Source organism: Euprymna scolopes, chromosome 20 (genome assembly GCF_053919585.1).
Source record: "Euprymna scolopes isolate OS-2025 chromosome 20, ASM5391958v1, whole genome shotgun sequence".
In the NCBI taxonomy this organism is placed as follows: domain Eukaryota; kingdom Metazoa; phylum Mollusca; class Cephalopoda; order Sepiida; family Sepiolidae; genus Euprymna; species Euprymna scolopes.
This window is the reverse complement of record NC_136501.1, coordinates 81,385,491-81,392,589: the sequence shown is the minus strand read 5'-3', so window position 1 is coordinate 81,392,589 and position 7,099 is coordinate 81,385,491. Positions and strand designations below refer to the sequence as shown.

At 36.4% G+C, this 7,099-nt stretch overlaps 1 protein-coding gene across 2 annotated transcripts in view; it reads left to right on the top strand.

The window, feature by feature from the left end:
• The first annotated feature begins 2,294 nt into the window (after nucleotides 1-2,294).
• LOC145241491 (deoxyhypusine synthase-like) overlaps nucleotides 2,295-7,099 on the top strand; it is a 160,742-nt gene continuing 155,937 nt past the window's right edge. For both annotated transcript variants that reach the window (XM_080104500.1, XM_080104496.1), the window contains exon 1: nucleotides 2,295-2,405. The gene's annotated coding sequence lies outside the window, so the exon portion shown is untranslated. The remainder of the gene's footprint in view (nucleotides 2,406-7,099) is intronic.

Below are 7,099 nucleotides of genomic sequence, written 5' to 3'. Positions count from 1 at the left end.
AATGATTACTATATTGTCCAATTTCTACTGTACACCCTTTAACCCTTATCCTCATGTGGCCTCAAGGCCTTGATAAGTGGTGATTCCTATGTAAAAAAAAAAAAAAAAATAGTGCTTGACATATTCAAGACTTTTGATAGGGTATGGTATAAAGGTCTACTTCTATGGAATAGCTGGAAATCTTGTGATTACCAACCAATGTTCTTAGACAACTTAATTTTCCATAGATCACGAATAAAATTTTCCCCTGAATAGTAACTGAGAGACACAAGGACAGAGGATCATAGACCTTAGAAAATTGAACTAAAATGCTGCACTTAGTGTCACTATCAGGATCAACTGGCATGAGTGGAAATCTCACCGAATCTGTCGGAAAGGTGTCATAACATTTTTTTCAACACAGGAAGAAGAAAAGAATCATTCCCATCCTGAATCATTCCCATCCTGAATCATTTCCTTCTGCAAACTCTTATTATCTGAGTTACAAGATTGCGAGTCAAATCCAGATTCTTTCAATCGGCCACAAAATGATAAACCTGAGTGACTCAAAATCACTATTAGTCTTGAACAGGTTGTTGACATAAAACTTATTGGAAAGAATAGTTGATGTTTTATGATAAGTGACCCATTCACAGTGATATGAAACTCAAGACTGGCATTAAAGCCAATAATAATGCATTTTTATACCTGAAGATATGCAAACGATCTTTCAGGAAATAACAAACCGATTTTGGTCTTTTTCAGTTCTTAGATGAACTTGTAAAAATGCCTTCCTGAGATTTTTATAGAGATGTCAAAAACACGTCAGAAACACGCTTGATATAACAAAATTAAAACTGGAACTGAATTTGGCATATCATTTCAAGCCTGTACAAATGAAACTTCCAGGAGAAACTCAAACTTCCACCAGTCTTTACTATAGAACGTTCAGAAGTGCTTCTGCCTATCCGAATTTCAACACATGCACCTATGTATATATGCATGTGCGTGTGTGTATGTGTTTTGTGCACGTTGGGAGAAGTAAGCAGAAGTGCTGACTAAATGTTATATTAAAATATCAGTAACAGTCACGTGCATATTGGTGTATATATATGTGTTAGCTATAAATTTATTGCTAACAATCAACTGCTTTCAGCAGTACTTTCTTTTATCAAACTCACAACGGAGTCATCAGAGATAGCATATGTGGCTTGTGAGTTAGCATTCACCAATTCGTATTCGGAATTCGTCAATATTAAAGATCATAGTTGCAGGTGAAGGGATATCAATAACTCAAAAGTGGTAGAGTATCACTGGGACCGTTAAAGATAAATTTCATGAGATTTAATGCGATTTACGAAAGGGTCCTGCTGAGCCACATCCACATTCACATAAATTTAAAAAGAATAACTTGGGAAAAATAACGACATCCAACAAAAAAACTGGGATAAAAGAACATTTATTAACCTATTTAAGAAAAAAATAATTCAAATTAAATTTCAACGTCAACGTTTTTGCAACAAATGTTCGTTAGATGTAATCTTTACTAATGTGTGTCTCAAAGAAAAGGCAAAAACGTCATGATTATGAATTTTCATTTTGAGAAGAGAACACATTAATATTTCCTGGAAGGAAAATAAAGTCATTAATTGCTTACGTGACATACGTGTGTGTGTGTTCAATACATATGCAAACAGCAGTTTGAAATAACTTGTTGAAAAGAATTCACATTCGATATGGTATGATTTCATGCTGAGAATTTAGGTGTATGTCGTGCGCATAGTCATGTTGGTGATTTTACGTCCCACAAGATGGAGTTGAGCAGCGATGTTGTTATTCGTAGAATTGAATTCTAGAATGACCAGACTAGACTGATATGATTTACATGTGCGAACACTTATATAGGAGAGTTCTACAACGTTCTGGACTATTTGTTGTATTACTGCGCGTAATATAGTCCTTTTATCGCATGTGTGGATGGGCAAATTATGACGTTGTGTCTACATGCATTCTCCAAACACGTGCTTGTTGAAAACAATAACTACTATGAAATGTGTCTGCTGCAGATTTGTTCCACCCGTATCTAGTGGTCGCTACGCTACACTATCATCTTCAGATTCAGGAAATAAATTTATTAACTTCACACGTGTTTTATATTTTTCATTACTTGATTTGCTTTCACAAATTATTTTACAAAATGAATAAACGCCAAAAAAAAAAAAATAAAATAAAATAAAACAACAGCAGCAACAACAACAATAATTTTAAGTGTGAGTTTATAATTGTAGCACTTTCGAGCTTCCATAGTACGACTTCATTCCTTAGCTTGGCGATATACACGGATCCTGAGTGGGTGGAAAAAAGACGCAAATTTTTGTCAGAAGACCCACGCAACGCATTCAGGAAATTCGAATTGAATGATCAAAGTAAAATCTTCATTTTTTAACGTTATCTATTAATTACTATTTACGTATTTTTCTATATTTTATCTTTTGTCAGTTTTCAATTTTGTTTCTTTAATATATTTATTTCTATATTGAACTCTTATTCTTGACGCTATTTATTTTTGTTGCTTTCCAGCAATGCGTTACTACCGGAAGTCGCGCCGACGATATATTCGACGCGACTTCCGGTTACACCACGTTGTGATGCTTAGTAGGGTTGCAATTTGGCTTTTTTAAGGCCAAATTCGCGAAATTTGGCCTTCAAAATTTCGCGAATTTGGCTTTCAAAATTTCTATTTGGCCCTTTTTCAAATTTGGCTTTTTTCTGATTATTTTATATAAATATTTTTTAAGAGTAATCATTAAAGAAAAAGTCATAATTAAATAATTTAAAAAGTAGTTTGGATGTCAAAACTTGTAGATTTTTTTTTTTTTTAATTTTGGCGTTTTTTTTTCTCGCTTCATGGATTTGCATGAGAAAAACAGCCCCATCTGCTAACATGTGTCATACCAGGAAAAAAATCTTTCATACCTAAATGTTTAAATTTGTTTTCAGACTTATTTACTAAACGTTTATATGGAACCTCTCAGAGAATTCACAGTTGAGTATGAAACCGTTCTGGAGACATTTTTTTAGTGCTGGCACCTTGACTCTGTCCAATCAGGTCACTCGGTCACTGAGTATATCTCCTCTGGAATATATAATATTTGGATTTTTCGTTTGGAATTCTTTAAACCTAGTAACTTGAAATTAATTGAATCAATTTATGGAAATTTGAAAACTTCTAACTCTCAAATAGCTATTTAAAGTTGCATTTAAAAAGAAATGTTTAAAAATAATCATATACTTTTTCCTGAGTAAGTCTGAAAAGTTTCATTAAAAAAATCAATCATTTGTAATTTTTGCTGTTTGAATAAGACACAACACAAATACTAATTTGAAGGATTATTTTATTTTCTGTTAACACTGCGAACATGGTAAGATGACATGAGTATAGCAGTTGTCAAAACACGTGTGTACTGGACGTCGACTCAGTGAACTCTGCCTCGTTCTCGTTGAAAAGGCACCAGCGTGCTCTACTTGGATGGTAGCAGCAGGCTGGTAGGGGAGGAGTCAGTAAGCAGGGTAAGGGGGCACAGAGACCAAACGCAATGTACTCGCTCATATCAGCCAATACCGTATCAGGCGCCGAATATGACCGTGGCAGGAAGACCGACAGCCGTTTTAGGAACAAAATTTTTCTATAAGGAATAATTTAGTTTCGAAAAAAAAACTTGTTGCATTTGTTGTGCACAATTAAAACAAAACCCTAGTTCTATACTTATTCTATCGACAAAAATATGTAAAGAATAAAAGAAAAATCGTGTTGCTATCTTAATTATGCTACCCTACGAATTTTCATTTAGGGAATAATAATTAGAATTCTAGTAATAAAATTTACATCCTAACTTTTTCTTATTGTTCATAAAACACTTCCATCGCCAATTGAAAGTAGCATTACGTGCTTATCCTAACCAACAGCGATGGAGCGAATATGTACCAGTTGTCCTTCTTGGCTGTGGTGCTGCTATCAAAGAGAACCTGGGATATTCTTCAGCCGAACTTGTATATGAAGTACCTCTATCATTGCCAGGCCACATGTTGAGCCCAATAGAGTTAACAACAAACGATTCAGCTCTGTGAGCTTATTTTAGTAAGCTTCCACCGATGCATACTAGAGAACAGACCATTAGATCTTCGGTCCCAAAGGACATTTCGTCTTGGACTCATGTTTTACTTAGAAAGGACACAGTAAAAGCTCCCCTACACTGGCCCTTATTGCATGCTTTCACTCATTGATAAAACTTTTATCCTTGACATTAGTTGTAAAAAAGAGACAGTTTCCATAGATAGGGTAAAAAGAGCCTTTCTGGACACATTAATACATGAGCCACACATTCCTCCAACATACACACAGCATCATCATACACCTGAGGTAAATGCTCCACGTGAGAACAGTTATGTGACCACTACACGTACTGGCCGACGGATACATTGGCCAAAGAAACTATGTAAAACTGTGTATTTCTGTTAAAAAAGGAACTTTTCTTTCTCTCCTTTCTACAAAAAAGAACATTTTTTTTTTCGTAAAAATAAAAAATAAATAAATTGACATTTTTATTTTATTTTTTGTTTTTTGCTATTTGTTCTGCTACCTTTTTCTATGTCACCTTTTAGCCAAAGCATGGAGTTATGTAGCAGAAACAAATACAACTCTTTTCTTGTGCATCAGTGCCTCCCCTAACTGTGCGATATGGCACATACTGACCAATCAGAGGCATAGCACAGGGACCTTCCTTACCCCCTTAGGAACTCTAACTGCTTCCGTTCCGGACGAGAAAAACTCCTCCTTTTTTCCAGTGAGACGTCAAAGAGAGCGGACCTGTTTCCTCACTCTCCCTATCTGCCTACACAGGTATCAACGATTCCCACTTGGGAATAACTACCGGGCAAAGACAGACAAGTTTTATCCAAGTTATATCTTTTGGGCATCTTACCCTGACTCGCTTCAATAAACCTTTTCCTTGTTAAGTTTTACAAAGTTGTTGGTTCGTTTATTCAGTAGCTTGTGTCGAATTAATTATTTTATTAGGGAGTGCCTAAAAAGCACTAACTCAACTCCCTAAAACTTCGTGACTATTATGTGGCGAAAGTGTAATACAGCCAGATATGCTGCTAAAAGTTCACGGTCGAAAGTGGAATATCTCGTCTGTGTTGCTGTGAGTTTTTTTGAGAAAAACCCTATTGGTACTGGGGTTCCATCTATGACTTGATGTAAGGCAGCACCTACTGCATCTTTGCTGCTGTCCGTGACCAGTTGATACTGTGTACAAGTTGGTTGAGGGTGGGGTAATTCTGTTAGGTTACCCAGTATTTTTGTCATAGTAGAGAAGGCTTCTTCTTTTTCCGATGTATTTAAGGTAATTAAACATTTCGGTGTTAGTCTCATTCTCTCAGATAAGGGTAAGACTAATTTTGCAAATCCTGGTATTAATTTTCTATAAAATCCTACCAAAAAGTCTGCATAGGCTTTTTGCATCTTTAGCGCACGGAAAAAGATTCTACTTCTTTAACTTTATTTGCTGTTGGTGTGATTCCTTTTGAGTTGATTCTAAATCCTAGGAAGTCAAGAGATGTCACATTGAAGATGGATTTGGAAAGTAATATTTTTAGGCTGTTGTTTTCTAAGATTTGAAAAATTGTGTCGATATCTTGTTTGTGGGATTGTTCGTTGTCACTGAAGATCAATATGTTGTCTATATAAATGAAAGCACAGTCGATATCTCGGAAAATTTTGTCCATATATATTTGAAATGTAGCCGCTGAGTTTTTTTTAGTCCAAACGGCATATATTCGTATTGATAGAATCCCATCGGCGAGATTATGGCAGTTTTTGGAATATCATCAGGGTGCATCTTAATCTGATGATATGCCGAAAACAAGTCAATTTTCGAAAATCGCTGTTCATTAGCGAGTTTAGCCATAAAGGAGTTTATATTGGGGATGGGGTCTCTGTCACTTTTAGTGATGCTGTTTAAGGCGCGGTAGTCTCCACAGCAGCGGCAACCTCCACTTTGTTTGGGTACCAGATGTAGTGGGCTTAACCACTCACTGTCTGAAGGGGTTATTACACCTTCGTTTATTAAATGTTTAAATTCCTCTTTTGTCGCCGCCAGCCTTTCAGCAGACAGTTGTCTGGATTTAGCGAAGACTGGGGAGTGGCTGCCTGTGTTGATTCTGTGATAAACACCACAGTACTCACTGTTTTTGTTGGTGTGCAGAGAGATAATTTCTGGGTGTTAATCCAGGCCTTTTCTAATGAATACAGGCAGTTCTATTTCATTTATGACCACATTTACTGGTGCTGCAGCATTTAATAGTAATTTTTTTTTGGTGTTGTTAGTAACTGGGTCGTAAATTGTTCTATTTTTGCAGTCTATTGTAAGGCCAAATTTATTTATGAAATCAAGTCCAAGGAGCGTATTGGTGACGTTTGCGGTAACAAATGTCCAGGAAAATGACCTTCTCAAACTTGGTATCCCAATTTCAAGGTTAGCTTGGCCGTGGCATTCTATTTTCTTACCGTTGGCAGTGGTTAGTAATACTGGTGTTGGGTGTAATCTGACACCGTTTATCATGGCTGCTGGTATTATCGAGATACTTGCGCCCGTATCTACAATAAATTTCAATGTTTTTGTCCCTAGCCTTGCTTTGACTTGTAGTAGTGGCGAATTCAAGGGGACGGACATGGCTGGCGCTACTAGTTTTCCAAGTCACTTGGTGTTGGTGTGGGTGGGCGTGAGCTTGGTAGTATTTTTATGTTTCGCTTCCCTGGCCATTTGCACCAGAGTTTGCAGGTTCTGGCTTGCTCCATGAAGTAAATATGTGCTCTGCATATCTTTGTTTTTTGTTCAGGGAAAAATGATATAACACCTATCGATATCCGAACGTTGCTCTTGTTTTTTTTTTTTTTTTTGCTGAGCGGTAAACTCTGTTGCATTTATATTATTCAACAAGGGCATTAGTTCGTCCGCTAGTTTTCCTAGTTGAGATGCATTTAGCTCTTTCTGTGAGGCAATGACCAGGGAAATTGCTGCAGGTAAGGCTTGCAAAAATTTATGAAGAACAATCTCTT